Source organism: Oryctolagus cuniculus, chromosome 12 (assembly GCF_051225735.1).
Source record: "Oryctolagus cuniculus isolate XC-2025 breed Fujian yellow rabbit chromosome 12, ASM5122573v1, whole genome shotgun sequence".
Taxonomy (NCBI): domain Eukaryota; kingdom Metazoa; phylum Chordata; class Mammalia; order Lagomorpha; family Leporidae; genus Oryctolagus; species Oryctolagus cuniculus.
In genome coordinates, this window is record NC_142878.1 from 80,796,230 (window position 1) to 80,819,321 (window position 23,092).

General features: G+C 41.9%; 1 long non-coding RNA gene across 1 annotated transcript in view; it reads left to right on the plus strand.

The window, feature by feature from the left end:
- The window catches only part of LOC127483686 (uncharacterized), a 119,787-nt gene that overhangs the window by 59,235 nt on the left and 37,460 nt on the right, over positions 1–23,092 (plus strand). The gene's annotated exons all lie outside the window — the stretch shown is intronic.

Consider the following 23,092-nt stretch of genomic DNA (forward strand, 5'->3'; position numbering starts at 1 on the left):
GTAGGCCTATGAATGTGGTTTTTGGAAGTTCTAGGACCCTAGTTGACCACCTCTATGTTTTTTTCAGTTTGTATTTCATAGTACCTGCCAGAAAAATACAATACTTCTAGTCAATTGAATGGTTGAGAGTACTTAGTACAAATTAAGTACCTTAGTGGAAATAAAAGTCACATCCCCCTCTCATGTCACAGTGTTATGAGAGTCCCATTGTTTAGTGTCCCACAACATTGCCAAGACGCATGTGAAGAAGGCTGTCTGGCCAGGTGTCCCAGGCCTGTCCTTGAGTGTGAAGTGAGTCCTCCACCATTTCTTGGGTACAGTAGAATATCACCCAGCAGAAGCCAAGGTCCTGATTCCAAAAGGGTTCTCGCAGATGTTGCCTTTTCCTAATTTCTGCAGTCAGTTCTGGTCTCTGTGGCTCTTCCTGTCCAAGTTGTGCTTGGGCTGTCCAGGAACTGAGCAAGAGCCTTTATCCATTTCATCAGGGCTCAGACATCTGGGATGCCTCTAGGGGTCCAATTAATTAAAAGCATGCCTCACATGCAAATGTGTCCATTCAGTTGTTCTGCATTTGAAATAAATGAAGCAGGTTTTTTTTTTTTTTTAATAGCATCAAGTTTTCAATTTTATTATCTTTTTGCCTCCCCTCCACTGAAAAATATACTTCATTGTTTTTAGAGGGTAGCATGTTTAGAAGGAAATTATACTGGTTAGATTTTGATTGTGACTCACTGAAAAGTTTAATGTACCACTGGCCCAAACAATTAGGAAATTCACTATGTCATGTAACAGGAAGCTCAGAAATAGGGTGGGCTGCAGTGCTGATTCAGCTGCTCAGTGACGTCATTGAGCATCCCAGTTCTCAGGGCCTCTGAGCTGCAGCATCCTCTGTGTGTTAGCTTTGCCTGCATGCTAGCTCTCCACATCTAGACCAGACAATGTCCAGAGGGAGCAAAAGACAATGCCTTCTTTGTGTCTGTATTTTTATCCAGGAGCAGCTGGCACTCTACCTCTCAGATTTTATTAGCCAGTTTTCTATCCTATCCCCATCCCCAAATCAGTCTTCAGCAAGGGGAATGGGATGAGCATAATCAGCCTGAATGAGTCATTTGGGGAAGAGTGGATGTTGGGCTGGGAAGCCATCCCTACTCCAGTAGACATAGGCACTATTTTAAACTTGTAGATTCCAGTTGGTGACCACCCCAGTGCTATGGATGCTGTAGGTCTTTAGTACAAAGTTGACAGCGATGCCCAAAAAAGATTTAGGTTCTGTCATCTCTGTCATTGAAACCTGTTTAAATCTGCTGCTTGGAGGTTCCCTAACACCTTAGTCTAGCTCAGCACAAGCACGGTCAAGCTACAAGGATGCCAGCGTGTCTCTAAGCTAGTGGTGCCTCTTGGGGCTGTATCACAAAAGCAGGAACTGGGGAGTGGCCTGGATCTGTGGTTTGGCAGGTCCACTGAGGCTCTTGTTCGCATTCCTCCCTGAAGGCAGGACAGATGAGTAGTGCAGAGCTGGCTTCCTCAGCCTGACTCATGCAGAGTGAGGGGAATTCTCAAGACGCACCACTCTGAGCAGTCCTTTCTGGGTTCTATGGCTTCACTTGCCCACTGATTAACTATGAGTATTAGAGGGGTCTAGAAATTATCAGTATGGCTATTTGAATAATAAAATCAAGTTCTTGCATCATTCCACTGTTCCTTTGAGGGGGAAAAGTGTTTGGAGCTCAAAACCCATGAAGACCTTTCCTGTTTCTGATGTCTGTATCACAGACTTGGCTGCAAAGGTTAAATGTTTTGGATTACAAAATGTACATTATATGGGGGTCTTCCTATAAATCAACAAGGCAGGTATGTTAAACACAGAAAAATATCTACAGCTGTTCCCTTACTCATCCTGCTTGTTATTTAACTCAGTCTGGGCCCTAAGGAACATTTTTAGTTGTACTGTCAACAGTTTCAAAACAAAGAAGAAACTGCGACTGGCAAATGAGGAACCCAGCTGGCCCTCTGTTTAGGCTCCCACTGCATATACTTTAATCCTGACACCTGCAAGCTATTTAATCAGGATTTACAATTGAACATGAAGGATGAGGGGTCCGCAGGGCTGTGTTCCTAGTGTTTGGATTGCAAATGATGGAGAAAAACTTTGTTATCGGATGTTGTAGTTATTTGAAGTTGGGTGCCCTCTAACCCACGGGGAACCCAGCATCATTTATCACTCCCCAGAAAAAACTCAGCTCAGGCAGACGCTGCCCCTCACAGCCCAACATTCTATTTTTGCTTTTCCTGTATTCTAGAGTAAACAAACTTGGAATTTATGAACATTAAGAAAAATAATTTCCAGAGAGCATGTGGCAGGAGAAAGTAGTTCAGAGTGAAAATAGTGAAAGCACAGTCTTGATTTGGACACAAAGCAAAACGTAGACAAGGGCATTTGCCTACTGTCTGGCCAAGGTGTACAGTATACAGAATGTCCTCTATTCACAAAGTTACCAACTTTCATGGTAAAGAAAAAAACCTTAAGTTAGAGAAAAATATGGCAATTGTGCCCAAAACAACAGATGGAATTTACAGTTGCTTGTAAATGAGCAAATTACTCAAATGGATTTTTAAAAATGCTCTAATTTTGGAGTTGGAAAAATCACCTTAGGAAAAATCCTAAAAGTCTAGAGTGGAAACTTTCTGTAAGATTAGCTACCTTAATGGTGTGATTGGAAGGAGCCTCCAGAAATGGCAACTGATCACTACTTATCAAGTCTCCTCTGGGTTGAGTATTGTAGGAGAAAGGAAAAACCAGAAGACAAGTCCCTGCCCTCAGGAAGCTTCTCCTCTCCTTAGAAGAGAAGGTCCCAGTTGAGACAATAAAAAAACGAGTTAGAACAGAACGGTGTTTCAATAGAAGGAAATTCAGAGAAGAGATGATCATTGCCAACTGAACTCATCAGATAGAACTTTCAGAAGAACCTGGAGTTTGATTTGAAAATGCAAGTAATTGAGATAGCACTGGTTCCCAACATACTGTAGCATAAAGAGACCCAAATGTTTAGACCCGCTGAACATTAATGTTTAGAATCCACTAACTGAGAAGTACCTACTGAAAAAACTACTATGAAAATTTACATTAAAAATTATGTTTGTGGCCTGACATCATGGTGCCTACGATGCCAATATCCCATATGAGCAACAGTTTGAGTTCCATTTCTGGTCCACCTGCCTGCTAATGTGCATTGGAAAGCAGTGGAAGATGGCCCCAAAACTTGGGCCCCTGCCACCCACATGGAAGACTTGGATGGAGTTCTAGGTTCCTGGCTTCAGCCTGGCCCATCCCCAGCCATTACAGTCGTTTGGAGAGTGAACCAGTACATGGAAGATCTCTCTCTCTATATATATAATTATATATATCTCTTCCTCTCTCTCTGTAACTCTGAATTTCAAATAAGTAAATCTTTAAAAAATGTTATGTTGTCATTTTCATCATAGCAATATTTACATGCATTTGGAAAACAGTACAAAAAAGGTGCAAAGCAAAGAGCTCAACCAGTCAATGTTCAAGATATGATTTTGTGTAGGGCTTCATATCTCCTTCTTGTAATAGTTCTATTTCATCTCTGGAGTCTAATGTCCACTGGCTTAGAATAATGTGCTTGGGTGCTTATGAAACTGCGCACATAGGCATTAGAGCAAATGCCTATCGAATTGAGCAGATGGTCCTGTAGACATCTGAAACACTTCAGTGGCAGTGATCAAGGAAGATGGGGCTTGGATGTTGCTTTCGTAGCAACTTTCAGTATCTCCATCAACAAGTCAGCACTTCAGCAATTCCCTTCTCTTCATCCACTGATTTCAATATGCCCAGGTTGGCAGTGGCACCAATTCAAATGAATCTAGAGAGGAAAAGCTACGAAGTATGGACAAAGTCATTTAACATCTTCCACTGGACATGCAACAAGCTTACCATGAAAATCCCTTTTACTGTCGAGTTTGCACTGCTTTTAAAGACCACCAGGCTGCTAGATTTGCTGGTCTCCTCAAGCAACTGCTTATCCATGTGAATAAGAAAATGTGCTAATTTTTTTCCTGAATGTTAAATAGCAGATGTTTCCTTATGTTTTTAAGCATTCAAAACACAGGAAAACAGAGAAGAAAATTCAGCCAGCTTTCTGCTGTGATTGTTTTGGCACATAACATCATTTTGAATGCTGATTGTTTTCACCTAATATACTGGGCTTAGATTCCTTGTCAATATGTATTTTCAAATCCTGATTTTTAATGGCTGCATAATATTTGACCTCATGAATTTCCCATAAATATTTGACCAAATCCTTTTTGTTACACTCCTAGGTTGTCTCCATCTTTTTAAACTTTAACAATGAAGTGATGAATATTTTATACATAAATCTTTATGTTTATCTGCAAGAAAATTCATCTTCATTTGACCAAACACCTTGAATTCTATAGTTAAATTCTGGAGTTTTCCATCTTGTTTTGGCTTTCTACCAGTTTCAGATTTTTTTCCCCCCAGATACATTCAAGTTTAATTGACAAATAAATAAAAATTGTGGATATTCAAGGTACACAGTGTGATGATTTGATACACATATAGACTGTATAACAATTACCACAATCAAATCAATTAACTTAACCAGCACCAGCCATAGTTACCATGTGTGTATGTACTCAGGTGCTCTTATCAAATTTCAAGTAAACTATACAACAAATTAACTATAGTGACCTTGCTGTATATTAGTCTCCCAGAACTTCTTCCTCTTACAAATAAAGCAGGGTCAGAACCCTTTGACAACATCTCCTCATTCCTCCCCACCACCTTCCAGCCGTTGGCAGCCACGATTCTACTCTCTGCTTCTGTGAGTTCAACTTTTTAAGGTTCTAAATGTAAGTGAGAGAATATAGTATTTGTCTTCATGTGTCTGGTTTATTTCGTTTATTTCACTTAGCATGATGTCCTCCAAATTCATCCATGTTGTAGCAAGTAATAAGACCTACTTTTTTGTATGACTGAATAACATTGCATTATATGTGTGTGTATACATATATATATATATATATATAATCCCAGTTTCCTTTTCCGTTCTTCTTTTGATGGATACTTAAGTTGTTTCCATTAGTTGGCTGATGTGAACAATACTGCAATGAACATAGCAGTGCAGAAATCTTTTTATTTTATTTTTTTATTTTATTTTTTGACAGGCAGAGTGGACAGTGAGAGAGAGAGACAGAGAGAAAGGTCTTCCTTTCGCCGTTGGTTCACCCTCCAATGGCCGCCGCGGCCGGCGCGCTGCGGCCAGCACACCGCGCTGATCCGATGGCAGGAGCTAGGAGCCAGGTGCTTTTCCTGGTCTCCCATTGGGTGCAGGGCCCAAGCACCTGGGCCATCCTCCACTGCACTCCCTGGCCACAGCAGAGAGCTGGCCTGGAAGAGGGGCAACCGGGACAGAATCCGGCACCCCGACCGGGACTAGAACCCGGTGTGCCGGCGCCGCAAGGCGGAGGATTAGCCTAGTGAGCCGCGGCGCCGGCCAACAGTGCAGAAATCTTTTAAAGATACTGGTTTCACTTCTTTTGAATGCATAAGAATATACAATATTAATATATTGCATATAATAACAATATATTCTTAATAATATATTCTTTTTTTATTTGACAGATAGAGTTAGACAGTGAGAGAGAGAGAGACAGAGAGAAAGGTCTTCCTTCCATTGGTTCACCCCCCCAATGGACGCTATGGCCAGAGCTACACCGATCCGAAGCCAGGAGCCAGGTGCTTCTTCCTGGTCTCCCATACGGGTACAGGCGCCCAAGCACTTGGGCCATCCTCCACTGCCCTCCCGGGCCACAGAGAGAGCTGGACTGGGAGAGGAGCAACCAGGACTAGAACCTGGTGCCCATATGGGATGCTGGCACCACAGGCAGAAGATTAACCAAGTGAGCCACGGAGCCGGCCCCAATAATATATTCTTAATAATATAGAATATATAAGCAGGCCGGCGCTGCGGCTCACTACGCTGGCTAATCCTCCGCCTTGCAGTGCCGGCATACCGGGTTCTAGTCCCGGTCGGGGCGCCGGATTCTGTCCTGGTTGCCCCTCTTCCAGGCCAGCTCTCTGCTGTGGCCCGGGAGTGCAGTGTAGGATGGCCCAGGTGCTTGGGCCCTGCACCCCATGGGAGACCAGGATAAATAAGTACCTGGCTCCTGCCATTGGATCAGCGCGGTGCGCCGGCTGCAGCAGGCCGGCCGCGGCGGCCATTGGAGGGTGAACCAACGGCAAAGGAAGACCTTTCTCTCTCTCTCTCTCTCTCTCTCTCACTGTCCATTCTGCCTGTCAAAAAAAAAAAAAATATATATATATATATATGCAGAGTGGGACTGCTGGATCATGTGGTAGTTCTATCTATCTATCTATCTTTCTTTCTCTTTCTTTCTCTCTCTCTCTCTCTCTCTCTCTCTCTCTTTCTTTCTTTCTTTCTTTCTTTCTTTCTTTCTTTCTTTCTTTCTTTCTTTCTTTCTTTCTTTCTTTCTTTCTTTCTTTCTTTCTTTCTTTCTTTCTTTCTTTCTTTCTTTTCTTGAGAAAACTCCATACTGTTTTCCATGATGGCTGTGCTGATTTAACGTTCCTACCAACACTGTGTAGGGAAGGGTTCCTTTTTCTCTACAACCTCACCAATGCTAGTTAGAACTTGTCTTTTTGGTAATAGCCAGATAGATGTGGGGTGATAACCACAGTAGTTCTGATTTGTCTTTCCCTCGTGATAGGTGATGTTGAGCCCCTGTTCATAAACTGTTGGCCATTGTATGTCTCATTGGGAAAAATGTCTTTTCAGTTCTTGTGCTCATTTTTAATTGGGTTTTATTTATTTTTTAGTATTGAATTATGTAAGATTCATTTATATTTTTATTAACACCTTATCATATATTTGGTTTACAAGTATTTTCTCCCATTCTGTAGGTTGCCTTTTAATATTGGTTGATTGTCTCCTTAGCTGTGAAGAAACATTGAGTTGGCTGCAGTCCCACTTGTTTATTTTTGCTTTTCTTTCCTATGCTTTTGGTGTCAAATTTTAAAAAATTGGTAAGAGCAACGTCAAGGGATTTTTTTCTCTAAGCTTTCTTTTAGGAGTTTCATGGTTTCAGGTCTTATATCTCAGTCTAATACATTTTAAGTTTTATAATAGTGTAAGCCAGGGTTCCAATTTTATTCTTTTGCATGTATATATTTCGTTTTTCCAGTACCACCAATTGGAAATATTATTTTTCCATGGTATATTTTGAAACCATTGTCAAAGATTGGTTAGGCATATATGCATTTTTTTTCCTGGACTATCAATGATGTTCCATTGGTCTGTGTGTCTGTATTTTTTTTTTCTGTCAGTACCATACTGTTTGATTACCATAGCTTTGTATTATAATCTGAAATCAAAGAGTTTAAAACCTCAAGCATTGTTATTCTCTCTCCAGGTTTCTATGGTTGTTTGAGGGATCTTTGTGGCTTCATAGAAATTTTAGAATTTTTAAAAATTTCTGTGAAAAGTGTATATGAATTTTTTTTAAGATTTATTTTTATTTGAAAGTCAGAGTTACACAGAGAGAAGGAGAGGCAGAGAGAGAGAGAGAGAGAGAGAGAGGTCTTCCATCTACTGGTTCACTCCCCAATTGGCTGCAATGGCCCTAGCTGTGCCGATCCGAAGCCAGTGCAGTGTCCCAAGGACTTGGGCCATCTTCTACGGCTTTCTCAGGCCCTAGCAGAGAGCTGTATGGGAAGTGGAGCAGTGGGGACTTGAACCAGCACCCAGACGGCGGCTTTACCCACTGTGCCACAGCGCCGGCCCCAGTACTGTGTGAATTTTAATAGGGATTGTCATGAATTTAGATTGCTTTTGAGAAGTATAGAAAAATTAACAATATTAATTATTCCAACCCATGAACATGAGCTCTTGTCCTACTTACTTGTGTCTTAACTTTCTTTTATCAGCATCTTTTCATTTTCAATGCATAGGCATTTCACTTCCTTGGTTAAATTTATTCTTAAATAGTTTATTCTTTTTGATATCATGGAAATATGAAGGATCATAAGAGACTTTTATGAACAATTATATGCCAACAAGCTGGATAATCTAGGAGAAATGGATAAATTCCTAGGAGCTTACAGTCCATCAAGACTGAATCATGAAGAAATAGAAAATATGAATAATATTCTGTATCGAATATGAGATCAAATCAGTAATCAAAAACCTTCAAACAGCGCGGTGCGCCGGCCGCAGCGCGCCGGCCGTGGCGGCCATTGGAGGGTGAACCAATGGCAAAGGAAGACCTTTCTCTCTTTCTCTCTCTCTCACTGTCCACTCTGCCTGTCAAAAAAAAAAAAAAAAAAAAAAAAAAAAAAGACTCCAGAGAAAATCCCAGGACCTGATGATTTCACAGGTGAATTCTACCAAGAATTTAAAGAATAATTTATTCCAATCTTTCTCTAATTTTGAGGAGGAAAAAATACTTCCAAATTAAATTTCTGGGGCCTTCATTACCCCCATAACAAAGCAAGATAAGGATACTACAAGAGAATTACAGGCTAATATTTCTAATGAACATAAATGCAAAAATACTTGACAAAATACCAGCAAACTGGATTCAATAGGAGCATCAAACACCATGATCAGGTGGATATGCAAACCACTGAATGTGATACTGAATGAAGGGTAAAAATCACATGCATCATTTAATAGATGCAGAAAAAATATTGAACAAAATTCAACATCATTTCCATAATGAAACCACGTGACAAATTAGGTATAGATTGAATGCACCTCAATGAAAACCATATGTGTAAGCCTAGAGCTAACATATTATTTAATGATGAAAAGCTCAAAGCTTTTCCTCTAAGATCAGAAATAAGACATGCGCTTGCCATGTCTGTTCAACAAAGTACTAGAAGTCCTAGCCAGAGCAGTTATGCAAAAAAGAAATAAAAGACCTATAAATGAGAAAGGAAGAAGTTAAACTGTCTCTGTTTGCAGATGACATGATCTTATATTTAGAAAACCCTAAAGACTCCACTAAAATCTCTCAGAGCTAATAGAAAAGTTTAGTACAGTTGTAGAATACAACGCCAATATACAAAACATCAGTTATAATTCTATACAGTGGATTGTCTACCAAAGAAATGAAGAAAACAATGCCAATTATAATAGCCTCTAAAGAATGAAGTCCTTAGAAATTAGTTTAACCAAGGAAATGAAAGATCAGAATCTATTTGAGATCTTCATTTAGCCATTGACAAAAGTACAGCTAATACAAGGCTGTGAGGTTACCTATTGCCACATAGTTAGGAAAGTCAGAAGAGCAGAAATTACCTTTTTGTCTTCTTATGGGAAGTTGAGGAAACAGTGCATTGTGCAACACAAGTAGTTGATAGAGGAGGAATTCAGACATAGAAACTCAATGCATGGAGAGCAAGGTACGCTCAGGGCAGGGCATGGTGCTTAAACTCTTGCTTGAAGGAAGAAATTCCAACTGAGCTCATCCTTGGAGTTTGGTCTTTTTGCCAATAAAATGGAGTGGTTTTATAATGATATATTTTTTTAAAAGAACATTTCTGTTTCTTTTTTTCTTTTTAAGATTTATTTATTTATCTGAAAGGCAGAGTTACTGAGAGAGAGAGAGAGAGAGAGAGAGATCTTTCATCCGTTGATTCACTCTCCAGATGGCTGCAATGGCCGGACAGAACCAGTCTGAAGTCAGGAGCCAGGAGCTTCTTCCAGCTCTCCCACATGGGAGTGCAGTGACCCCAGAGCTTGGGCCATCTTCTGCTGCTTCCCTATGCACATTGGCAAGGAGCTGCATTGGAAGTGGAGCAGCCAGGACTCGAACGGGCACCCTTAAGGGATGCCGGCACTGCAAGCAGCAGCTTTACCCACAGTCACAGTGCCAGTCTCTAATGATCCACCTTAATTCATGTGACTATTTATGGAAACTGTCCCTTTAACAAATAAGGATTACTTAAGACCATCCTAAACAAATGAAATTGTAATGGCCCTGATTTGAGAACAACAAAATTAAGATAACAATTTTTTGCAAGAAGATACTAGTTTCTTACTTTTGCATTCATAGAAAGTGTCCATAGTTAAGCATCTTAAAAATATTTGTTATTTTACTCTTTTTTCAGCTTAGCATTTGCATGCTGATAACTGTCTTTCAAAGTATTCCTGTAGTCCATGAGTAGAGAACTTAAATATATCAAAAATTGTGAGGGAAATAGAATGATATTGTATAATAATTATAACCCTAACGTGTGTCAGACCCAATTTCTTAAATTTCTAAGGATCAGAAAAACCCCTTATAACATTATTATAGAGAAAAGGAAATATCAAAATGTTTGAGAATTTATTTTAAATGAACAAAAACCTAAGAACAACACTTGACAAAAATAACATTGATAAAACCTCTGGCTCAATATCACATGTTAATAAACTTGCAAAAATCCTACTCAGAAGTATTAATATGCTAAAATATTTATTGTGTTGTGCAGGAGTTTAGGGATAGTTCATAAATGGGAAATCCAGGAATGTATAAAATATTATCTCAATATATGATCAAAATGCATAAGACCCAATATCTTTCATGTTTAAAACTTTCAATTAACTTGGTATAAAATGATACATACTATACCTGAAAAATTATACACACACATAAGCCAATAGCTCTGCAGCATCATTCTTAGTCATGAGACATTAAGGGCAATTTCTTTACAAGAGAAATAGGAGGATATTATCACCATTATTTTTATATTCATAATATAATATGAAAATCCTGGACAACGATGTGTATCTTGAAACAGGAAAGAGCAGGCTGTGTTACTCACAAATAATTTGATGGTTAATCTCGATCAGAGGTAGGTGAACAGTGCATCAAGGACTAGACTCAGTGGATGACTTTTATAAATAAAGGTTCATTGGAATGCAGTCCTGCCTTTGGCTTCTATATTATCTGTGGCTGTTTTCCCACTACTGTGGCAGAGTTTAATAGTTGTGACAGCAACCTCGTGGCTCATAAAGTCTTAAATATTTACTATCTGGCTTTTTACAGGACCACTCATCTAGCATACCACAAGAAAGCAGTTAAAGAAACCAGTCAGGTGTCAAAATGTAAAATCTACCAAGTATAGCTTTATACTAAACCAACACTAAGTTATATAATATTCAAAACTTTACAAAAAATAACACATTTGGACATACATAAGAGACAAGCTCTACACAAAGAAAATCACCCAATTTTAGTGAAGAGTATAAAAGAATATATAAGTAAATGTAGAACATAGTATGTACTGAGTGTCAGACAAATGGCAATCCTTCCCATAGTATTTTGTAAATTTAATGCAATTTCAATAAAAAATTGTAATTTGGGAGGAAATCAAAATGATTCATAAATTAATGTTTAAGAACTGTAAAAAAGAATTGACTAGCAGATAAATAGACCCTTCAACATAGAATGCAGACATTACTGAAATTTTTATTTCTTATTTACATAAAGTCCAAGATAATGTTTCAGATGGGCAAGCAACTCTTTTTAAAGGGAGGTGCAAAGACCCAGGCTGCTTCTCTCTTCTACAGCCTCCATGTCACCACCTGGCTTTCAAGGTTGTCTTTGGGATCCTCTCAGTTCTCGACAGCAGAAAAGGGAAGAACATGGAGAATTGCTTATGTGAGTGTTTGTTTTCAGAGACCACGCTGGAGGTGGCACACATCACTTTCCCTTATGCTCTCTCAGTCATAGAACTGTAACAAACTATAAGAGAGCCTGGGAAATGTAGTCCAGTCCTGTGCCTAGAAGGAATTAAAAAAGGGGCTTAGTGAACAGCCTGCAAAGTCTGCCATAGCACCAGATGGGCAAGTTCAGAAACAGACCTCAGCATATGTCAGAATTTATTATGTGATAAATATGGCATTGCAAATCAGTGAGGAAATTACAGTCAATTAACAGAGCTATAACCAAAGATTTTGGTTATATCTTTACCTTCACATTACACAATAAAATTAATTCCAGATGTACTACATGGAAGTATATGTAAAAACCAAAACCCTAAAAACATTTGTATTTACTAGAATATACCTACCTTATATAGTAATATATACTATAGTCATTATAGATAAATAGCTTAATATTTTGATAGGAAAGGTCTTTCTAAATATAAAAAAGAAGACATCAATAAAGATTAATTATGTCAAAATTAGCCAAAGAAAATAAAAAGGCAAATGTCAAAAGGAAGAAGATGTTTTAAATATGACAGTCAAGATTCAGATCCTAAGTATGTAAAAGTGTTTATCATCAATGAGAAAAATGTAAATTCTGCAATTGAAAAATAGAAATGAGGTGGAAGTGATTATTTAACATGTAAAATATTAAACCTCAGTAACAAGGACAGCTTAGAAGTGGAATGACCTGACTGACTTGCAGTGTTCCGACTAGGAAACTGGAATTCTTGTGGAACCAACCACTCAGGGTTCTGTCAGGATTAAGTGAGATAAATAAAGAGAAAAGTAAGCACTCAACAAATGGTAGCCATTGCTATTTTTATTACTCAAGTTATTCATGAGCATATTTTTAGGGGAAAGTAGGAAGATTCAAAAATGTATAGTCAATACGATTTTATTAAAACACACACAGATGCACACAGCAGGAAGGAAGCACACTAGAACTTTAGAAGGAGTCCTCTCCTGGTTATGGTCTTAGCAATAATTGCTATTTTCTCCTTCATACATTTATATATTTTTCAAAATTTGCTTAATAACATGTATTGTTATATCTATATAAATCTTTTAACATCTCTAAGTAACATTAAGTATAATCTTTCATTAAATGTTGAGTGACCCTAGTTTTTTAAGTTGGCCTGATACTGATTTGTTTCTGAAACCAGGTTTGTTTCAAAACCACCATGGGTGGGCATTTGGCACAGAGGTTAAGATGCCACTTGGGATGCCGGTATCCTATATCAGAGTATCTGGGTTTGAGTCCTGGCTCTGCTGTCAGTTCCAGCTTCCTATTAAACTGTACCCTGGGAAGTGGCAAATGATGGTTCAAGTAGTTGCGTCCCTGCCACCCACATAGGAGACTGGGAGTGGGAGATCTGAACTGAGTTCCCAGCTCCTGGCTTTGATCTGGCTCAGTCCCAGCTGTGGCAGGCATTTGGGAAATAAATCAGTGGATGGGAGATTTCTGTCTCTGTGCCTTTCAAATAAAATAAGTAATTAAAAAAAAAAAATCCAAGCCGGCGCCGTGGCTCGCTAGGCTAATCCTCCGCCTTGTGGTGCCGGCACACCGGGTTCTAGTCCCGGTCAGGGCGCCGGATTCTGTCCCAGTTGCCCCTCTTCCAGGACAGCTCTCTGCTGTGGCCTGGGAGTGCAGTGGAGGATGGCTCAAGTGCTTGGGCCCTGCACCCGCATGGGAGACCAGGAGAAGCACCTGGCTCCTGCCATCGGATCAGCGCGGTGCGCCGGCCGCAGCGCGCTGGCTGCGGTGGCCACTGGAGGGTAAACCAACGGCAAAGGAAGACCTTTCTCTCTGTCTCTCTCTCACTGTCCACTCTGCCTGTCAAAAAAAAAAAAAAATCCAGGGGCCAGCGCTGTGGCTCAATGGGTTAAGCCACTGCCTGCAATGCCAGTATCCCATATGGGCACTGGTTCAAGTCCTGGCTGCTCCACCTCCAATCCAGCTCCTTGATAATGTGCCTGGGAAGTCAGCAGAAGATGGCCCAAGTCCTTGGACCCCTGCATCCACCTGGGAGACCCAGAAGAAGCTCCTGGCTTCAGCCTGGCCCAACCCTGGCTTTTGTTGCCATTTGGGGAGTGAACCAGTGGATGGAAGATCTCTCTGTCTCTCCCTCTCTTTCTGTAACTCTGTCTTTCAAATAAATAAATAAATCTTAAAAAAAAAAAAACCATGCAGATCACAGAAAAATCTCTATTTTTTTTTTACTTCATTTCCAGCCCAGTGAGAGTCCCTATTTTTTGCCTGTCCAAATTAAGTGTGAAATAATTACTCAGAAAGGAGTCAGAATGATAACTGAAGTACTTTGGGAAAACTGGATTATGACAGATTTGTTCCAAATGTAGCTAAAACGATGTGAGCAGAGGTTCTGCCGTGGAGGAATGCCGCCTGGTCCAGAGGCACCCGGCTTGTCTCAGTCCCAGTGCTGCTTCTCAGGTGTTGTGTCCAGCGTCTACTCCTCAGGCCATTCCCATCCTAACCTCCTATTCTACTCTGGTCTTTCCCTTTGCCCACTACTCCTGTTCCTTGGAAAGTTACCTAAGTATTAACTTCCTTACCTGCAAACAGGGGTGAGTGATGCCTTCTCCACAGGATTGCTTTGCATAAAACATTTAGAATGATACTTGCCACAGAGCAGATGCTAAATAAACGGAAGTTGTTATCATTCTCGTACTCACTCTTCAGATGTCAACATATAGACTCTCATTCACTTTTCCTGCTTTGTTTCTGAGTTAGGAAATGAAGAGGAAGGACGCCAGGAGGGTAGGGGTGAATTTCTCCTTTGCCCACACCTGGATAATTTCTAAATAACTTCAAGAAAGCACATTTCTTTCTTTTTTCTTTTTTTGACAGGCAGAGTTAGACAATGAGAGAGAGAGAGAGAGAGAGAGAGAGAGAACAAACATTTCTTGTAGCTTGTCCCTGAGATGTACAAATCAGATGTACAATTTATATGTGGTAGCGTACCTATGGTAGAACCTCCTGGTCCCAGTCCCTACCTCACCCACCACTCCTGCTGTAGGCAAAGGTCACAAATATTATCTCAGGAGAGTCTCCCTTCCTTGACCACATCAGATTAGACCAGGATGTGCTCTTGCCATTATATGCACTATGGCTGACAAACAGCATGTGATGATGTTAGGTGGAAACTGTTTTTATTTTTTGATCCTGCTTCTGTTATTCTCAAAAAACTCTCCTGGCTTTCTTCTGCCACAGGCAGTGATTCTTCTGGTCCACTTCTGAGTTGGCTGGCTCCAGGGGCATGTGTTCTGCTGCTTCTGCAGGGGTTGGCCCTGGGTGGCTCAGAGGACAGAGGTGAGGGGGGCCTGACAGTCCCTAGCTGTCTGGGTCCAAACATGGGTCCACATGGCTCTCCCATGATTCAGCCTCTAACCTGGATTCTATCAGCAATCAGAATGACCCAGTGGCTTCCAACAGTTCTTTGTTTTATTTCCCAGCTTATTCAGAACCTGAATAGAGAAGAGGACTGATTTTTTGGGAAGACTTCTCTGAATTTTTAACTTGCACATAGCAGCAGGGCCCATTAAATCATCTCTCAGACACAGAGAGACTGAATTTAGCAAGACTTTCAGTCAAATACCCAACAGAAAATTCCCCCACATGTGCAGATGGGACACATCTGCTGGTTTACTCCTCAGTTGGCCACAATGGCTGGAGCTGCGCCGATGTGACACCAGGAGCCAGGAGCCAGGAGCCAGGAGCTTTCTCTGGGTCTCCCACATGGGTGCAGGGGCCCAAGGACTTGGGTATCTTCTGCTGCTTTCCCAGGCCATAAGCATAGAGCTGGATTGGAAGTGGAGCAGCCAGGACTCAAACCGGCACCCCTGTGGATGCCAGCACTGCAGGTGGCGGCTTTACTCGCTATGCCACAGCACTGGCTCCTAGATGTATATGTATGGATATGGAAACATATGCACACATATAAGTTATTATGTTTAATATAAAAAAGTCATACCATGTGATAATATTTTTTAAGTGACAACACACACATAAAGGTGAAAAATACCATATACAGTTTGGGAATGTGTTTATGAGAGAAACTATTAAGACTTTATATCAAAACTGTAATGGTGATTACATTCAGGAGAGAGAGAGATGGGCCCAGCGCCATGGTTAATCCTCCACCTGCTGTGCCAGCATCCAGTATGGGCACCGGTTCTAGTCCTGGTGCTCCTCTTCCAGTCCAGCTCTCTGCTGTGCCCTGGGAAGGCAGTGGAGGATGGCCTAAGTGCTTGGGCCCTGCACCCGCATGGGAGACCAGGAGGAAGCACCTGGCTCCTGGCTTCAGATTGGCGCAGCTCTGGCCATTGCAGCCATTTGGGGAGTGAACCAATGGAAGGAAGACCTTTCTCTCTGTCTCTCCCTCTCACTGTCTGTAACTCTAACTCTGAAATAAATAAATAAATAAATAATCTTTTTTAAAAAAAGACAGTGAGCAAATAGAATTTGGTCCAAGCGAACATTGTAGTGTTTTATTTTTCCAAGGAGTCTTTAAGCATATATTGCGTAATTTCTGAAAAATCATACACATGGGAAAAAGAGAGCAAATATGGCAAAATACCAATGGCCGTTTATTCATTATGGTAGGAGAATGGATGTGTTGTGCTATTCATTGTACTTTTCTATAAATGATCTTCTGTAAAACATAAAGACATAAATTAAAATGAGAGACTTTTTTTTTTCTGGACAGGCAGAGTGGACAGTGAGAGAGAGAGAGAGAGAGAGAGAGAAAGGTCTTCCTTTTGCCGTTGGTTCGGCACACCCTGCTGATCCGATGGCAGGAGCCAGGTGCTTCTCCTGGTCTCCCATGGGGTGCAGGGCCCAAGCACTTGGGCCATCCTCCACTGCACTCCCGGGCCACAGCAGAGAGCTGGCCTGGAAGAGGGGCAACCGGGACAGAATCCGGTGCCCTGACCGGGACTAGAACCCTGTGTGCCGGCGCCGCAAGGCGGGGGATTAGCCTAGTGAGCCGCGGCGCCAGCCAAGAGACTGTTTATTGAAAGAATCTTCCAGAGGCAGGAAGTACAGAGGCTGAACAGTCAGCATCAGGTGTAACAGCTGGAAGTGTGTCCTGCACTGCAGGAGAGGTCACAGGAGCTGGAGGCCACATCCAAGGTTGTGAGAGGAGACCCAGGACCAAGTGGTCAGAGGAAGCCAGCATGCAGAGAAAAGGAAGCCATCAAGGGCAGAGTGGACAGTGCAGCCAAGCCTGGGGTATTCTCCACTGCTGACCTAGTTCCCATTCCAGTCCATATTTGTGCTAGTCAGTATTTTGTTGCTATAGTGAAATGCCTGAGAGAAGCTACTTATATAGAAAAAAAGATCTATTTAGCTAACAGTTTGGGAGGCTAAAACCCAAATAGTTTAATGCAGGCCTAATGAAAAGCTAATGGAATGCAATCTTAAAGAAGTCTAGGAAGGAGAAAGAGAGAGGGATTTTGAGAGAGAGAGAGAGAGAGAGAGAGATCTCCCATCACTTCTCCACTTCTCCAAACTCAAATGTTCACAATGGTAAGGCTGGGCCAACTAAAAGCTGGGCGCCAAGAACTCAGTCCAGGTCTTGCGTGTGAGTTGCAGGAACTCAATTGGTTGGGTCATCACTGCTGCCTCTTAAGGTCTGAACTGGCAGAAGGTTGTAGATAGGATTTAGAGCTGGGAATCAAACCCAGGCACTGTGATGTGGAAAAGAGCCGCCTTCGCACTAGCTAAATGCCTACTCCTGCCTCTGTTTTTTAAATGCCCCCTTTTCTGCTACAGGATCCCACAGCTGCTATTTCAAACCATTTCTTACCTTTCATCCGCGCCCCACCATACCCTGAGTGATCTTCTGAGCCTCAGGTTAGTTATCTGCGTCTTCTCCCACCGGGAGTCCTCAGTTCCCCACCCCACACCTGACACACCCCATTTCCCTCACCACTTCTCCCTTCTCTGGGTTGTCAAAAACGAAGGCTGATCCCTATCTTCTGACCAGCTCAATACATACATTCATCCCCTTTACCCCTTCCCAATGCCTCCTCTTGATCAGCTCATCACATTCCGGCTCAAGTTACTCCTCCCCAAATCGGTGTCCCTTCTTCCTGCCGCCCATCCCTCTCTTTTCTTTAAGTGGTGGTTTGAGAGAGGTGCTGACAAGGCCCTTAGTGACCTGACCCTTATCACTTGGCTATCCTCATCTCTACATTTCCTGCCACTGCACTCCAGCCAAACCCAACCGTTTGTAGTTCTCTGAAAGTTAGACTCTGTTTTCTGAAACTGCCATCTCCATTTCCTGAAATATGGCCTCTCCCTGCTCCTCTCCACCTGGCCTGTTGACACCCATACTTCCTATCTCACATCCTGACAGAACAACTTTCAAAACACCCCTTCCAGAAACCCTTCCTGACTCCCCAGATCCAAAACAGAACCTCTCTGTGTTCCCTTGGTGTACATTGTTCACGCCGTCTTCACTCTCATCTCACGGCACTAAAGCTGCTTGTTCACGTCTCTGTTTCATTCTGCACTGGACTGTAAGCTCCTTGAGGGACAGAGCACACCTTGACTATTTCCCCCACTTGTTGGACCCAGCAAATAGTTGGAGCTCAATAAACAGCTGTTGGGTTAAATGAACAGCCTACATCAGCTGCTTCTACCTTGAACATAAACTGTTGGATTCCTGCTATCTATTACACTCCCATCACTCATGCCCCAAACTCTTTTTTACCTGCCACCCTAGGAGATGCTCTTGCCCATTCCTTCCTGACTCAGGGAGCCATTGCTCCCTTCTCAGCCTTGGACTCCTCAACCTCACTGACGTCTGTGACACACTTGTTCCATTTTCCATCCCTTACAATTCTCTCCTCCTTTGGTTTCTGGAATGTGGTACTCTCCTGGTTCTTGCCCAACCTCTGTGACTTCTCTTAAACTTCTTCGCTCTCTTCTCTTCCTTTCCCTTCCTTAACGGATCTCAAATTCTGTCATTTTTCTCTCTTACGCTTGCTTCTCTTCCTTAGATCCCTGTTTCTGTGCACTGTATCAGTACCCTCTGTGACACGAGGGCTGAAAAATCACAGGGTCCTTGACCTCTGTCTCCATTTATGAGAGCTGCTAACTGGTAGCAGCCAAGTCCAGTAACTCTGCTTCCTAAATGTTGCTCCACACTTCTAACTCTTGTTCTAGTTCATTCCATCTTGCTTGCATTCCCGCCTGGAGTCCTGGTGACGATCACTACCCCTAAATCGGGCCCCGCCCTGACCCCACTCCACTGCCTCCTCATCTCCCCCAGAACTCTTTCCTTGGTACGACGTTGCTTAAAATATACAATTGTTGACTCTTGCAACTGGAATGAAGTCAAAACTGTGAAGAAGAGTTTGGGGCCCTACTCAACCTGGACCACCAACCTTCTTTCCAGCCTTCTCTCTCAACACATGACCACTTCTTGTACTGCTACTATTTCCTGCCTACCTGGCTCTGCTTCCACCTGAACTCCCCTTCCCCACCACTTCACTGCTTTATGTAGAGCTCTTACCTAATCTTCATGCTCACTGTCAATGTCACTTCTCCCGGGAAGGCGTCCCTGACCTCTCACCTTTAAGCTGCATCTTAGTCTGGATATCATCACGTCCCGCTGCCTTCACGGGTAAATCCTGAAATCTCAGGGGTTCAGTTATTTCCCATTCTCATCACAGTCTGATACGCGTCAAGAAGCTCTCCTTGGTTAGGTATCTGAAGGTGACTCAGGATTCCGGGTCGGTTTCATCTATCTCATCTGCCGTCCCAGAATTGTCCATTGCAGCAGTGTGGCGGAGAGGGGAGGCCTGGAGGATGTGTGCTCGCTCTTTACGGCCTCAAGCCAGAAGCAGCCCATCATGTGTTCTCACATTCCCATTGTTGAAGGCGCAATCACAGTGTTCCCAGCAAGCCACAGGGAAGGCTGGGAAATGCAAGGAAGTATATGGACATTTCGTCAGCATTGCATTTTGCTTTGCCATTGCAAAAGGTGATCAACTGCTCCAGTTTGCCTGAGACTGTCCTAGTTTTAGCACTGAAATGTCCCAGGGGCTGGCACTGTGGCACAGCGGGTTAATGCCCTGGCCTGAAGCGCTGGCATCCCATATGGGCGCTGCTTCGAGACCTAGCTGCTCCTCTTCTGATCCAGCTCTCTGCTATGGCCTGGGAAAGCAGCAGAAGATGGCCCAAGTCCTTGGGCCCCTGCACCCATGTGGGAGACCTGGAAGAAGCTCCTGGCTCCTGCCTTTGGATTGGCACAGTTCTGGCTGTTGCAGCCAATTGGGGAGTGAACCATTGGATGGAAGACCTCTCTCTCTCTGCCTCTCCTCTCTTTGTGTAACTCTGATTTTCAAATAAATAAATAAATCTTTAAAAAAATGTCCTAGCCCCAGGAAAACCATCCTTCCTGAGGAAACCAAAAAGGTTGTCCATACATGCACAGACACAGGCATGGACATACATGCATGTGCAGGCATGCTGCACACACACACACACACACACACCCCAATTCCACCACATGTATGAATTAATCTGCAGACCCCATGCCCCTCCTATCTCCAACATTTTTCTTGTACCTTGGCACAGGCACTACATAGCTATCTGTATTTCCACTTTTTTCTAGTTTTGGATAACAGACTTTCTGGAACAGGGACAGGATCACACGGATCTTTTTCATTCCCCACCCCCAACCAAGGTCAAGAATATTGTCTGTACTGAGTAGATAACCCTAAATGTGCACAGGGGTTTTAAATGTCATTTGTTTTTGATTATATAGATCATACATATATTCTGTGTAAGAAAAACCAGGTGAGCAAAAAGAGAGAAAACAGTTTTTAAAATCACCTTAATTACTAGTCTTCTTTCAAAATTAGCATTTAGCCTTTGGAGTGATACAAACACAAACACACACATACATATGCACACAGTCACACATGTGTGTGTGTATAAAATATTTGTGAATTGTAAAAAAAAAACTGGATCATATTGCACAGGCTGTTCTGTAAGTTATTTTTCTACTTGAATAATATATCTTATAAATGTTTATGAAATTAAATTGAAAGTAATATAATTAAATGACTTACATTTATTGGGCCTAAATTGTAATATACCTGGGAATGCTGGTATGATTAGCAGCTGTATCATGTTCTATAACTTGGCATGCTAAACATTTTGAATAATTGACTGGTTGTGTTTCTTTTTTTGAAGTAAATGCAAGTGATGTAAAAGGTTCCAGAACAAAGCAAAAGATGGGCAACTGCCCAATTTATTATATAAAGCAAACGTAACCTTGGTACCCACAACTGATCAAGATATCATTAAAAAAACAAGATAAAAACCAAGAGATCAAGCTTACTTTGGAATATTGATCTTTAATAAAATACAAGAAAATAAAATATAAGAAGTTATTGAATAAATAAATGATAATAATAGTAATTATAATAGCTAACACTAACAGATATCTATTTGCCAGCCACTGAATGCTTTCCATTCAACAACCCATTTAATTCTCCTAACAAAAACCCTGTAAGGTACCATTTCACAGATGAAGAAACTGAGGAATAGAGTGTGAATAACTTGCATAAGTTCATGTAACTTTAACTAATCAGAAATGCAAGAAGGGATCACTACAAGCAAATCTATTTACATAATATAGCTGAAACCAGGAGCCCAGATCCCCATCCGGGTCTTCTACCTGGGTGGTAGGGGCCTGAGTACTTGGGCCCTTTTCCACTGCCTTCCCGAGCACATTAGCTGGGAGCTGAATCCCTAAGCATGTTTTCATAGCCCTTGTGGCTAATTTAGGTTAAATTTCTAGAAAAAAGTTCCCCAAATTTCTACTTCTACCAGTTATGGAGAGGGTGCTATTTTCTCCACACTGTCATCTACCAATAATTCCAAAGGGGTACTGAATATTTACACATGTATCCATATTTACACATGTGTCCATACATGTGTGATACATATGAAAAAATTACAGAAACATTACCTGGAGTTGTGACTATTTTGAATAAATCGAGAGATTCGTCTGACTCTTAAACAGCAGTGATATATATTCCATGAAGCTATTAGTTCTTTCCGAAATAGTGCACTAATGAAATGCAGTGCCAATGGGAATTTTCTTGGAATTAGCCTAAATGATTCCACAAGTTTTCTGGAAGAATGAATAAGTGAGCATATCAATGAACGTCCTCAAAAAAGAAAAGGAAGGAGAGAACACCCTCCATCCAATTTTCAAAAAGCAATAATAGGTAAAGTAATAGCTGAGCAAAACTGAAAATATTCCCTTCTACTCTGAGCCATGCTCCTCTTCTACACACACGAGCCATTGGGGAAAAAGGTCTGAGAACCAGCTGATGAAATCTGGTGGAACTCAAGTTTGCGGTAACCACTTAATTCCCCAATTTTAATTAAATAAGAATTTAATTAATGAATTAACTAATAAGCACTATTATTTTTCACAAGGCTTTGCTTTCCCAACAGTAACTCACTATGCTATGATTGGGGTTAATTGCTTCCCATAGCTTGTTTCATGTGATGAAAATAGGAATATTTTTATTGTGCTTTTAACTTTTTAAAACAGATGTATTTATTTGAAAGGCAGAGTTACAGAGAGAAAAGGGGGTGGAGAAAGAGAGAGAGGGAGAGAGGGAGAGAAAGAGAGAGATCGCTCTTCCATCTGCTGGTTCACTCCCTAGGTGGCTGCAATGGCTAGCGCTGGGCCTGGCTGAAGTCAGGAGCCAGGAGCTTCTTCTGGGTCTCCCATGTGGGTGGCAGGGGTCTAAATTCTTGGGCCATCTTCTGCCTCCTTCCCAGGCACATTAGCAGGGAGCTTAATCATAAATAGAGCAGCCACGACTTGAACTGGTGCTCACATGGGATGCTAGCATTGCAGACAGCAGCTTACTCTGCTACACCACAGTGCTGGCCCCTTGTGCTTTTAACTTTTAAAAGAAATTCTAGTACACGTATTGGAAAAAGGAGGCACAACTCTCACTCCAGATGGCTGGTGACGAATCTGTGAGAACTGCTATGAGTGAATTGGACTTTGAGGTGCGAGGGTATGTTGCATTTTGACCAATGTTGGCCGTGTTTGTTGATTTTTTTTTTTTTTTGGACAGGCAGAGTGGACAGTGAGAGAGAGAGACAGAGAGAAAGGTCTTCCTTTGCCGTTGGTTCACCCTCCAATGGCCCCCGCGGCCGGCCTGCTGCAGCCGGCGCACCACGCCTATCCGAAGGCAGGAGCGCACTGCGCTGATCCGATAGCAGGAGCCAGGTGCTTCTCCTGGTCTCCCATGCGGGTGCAGGGCCC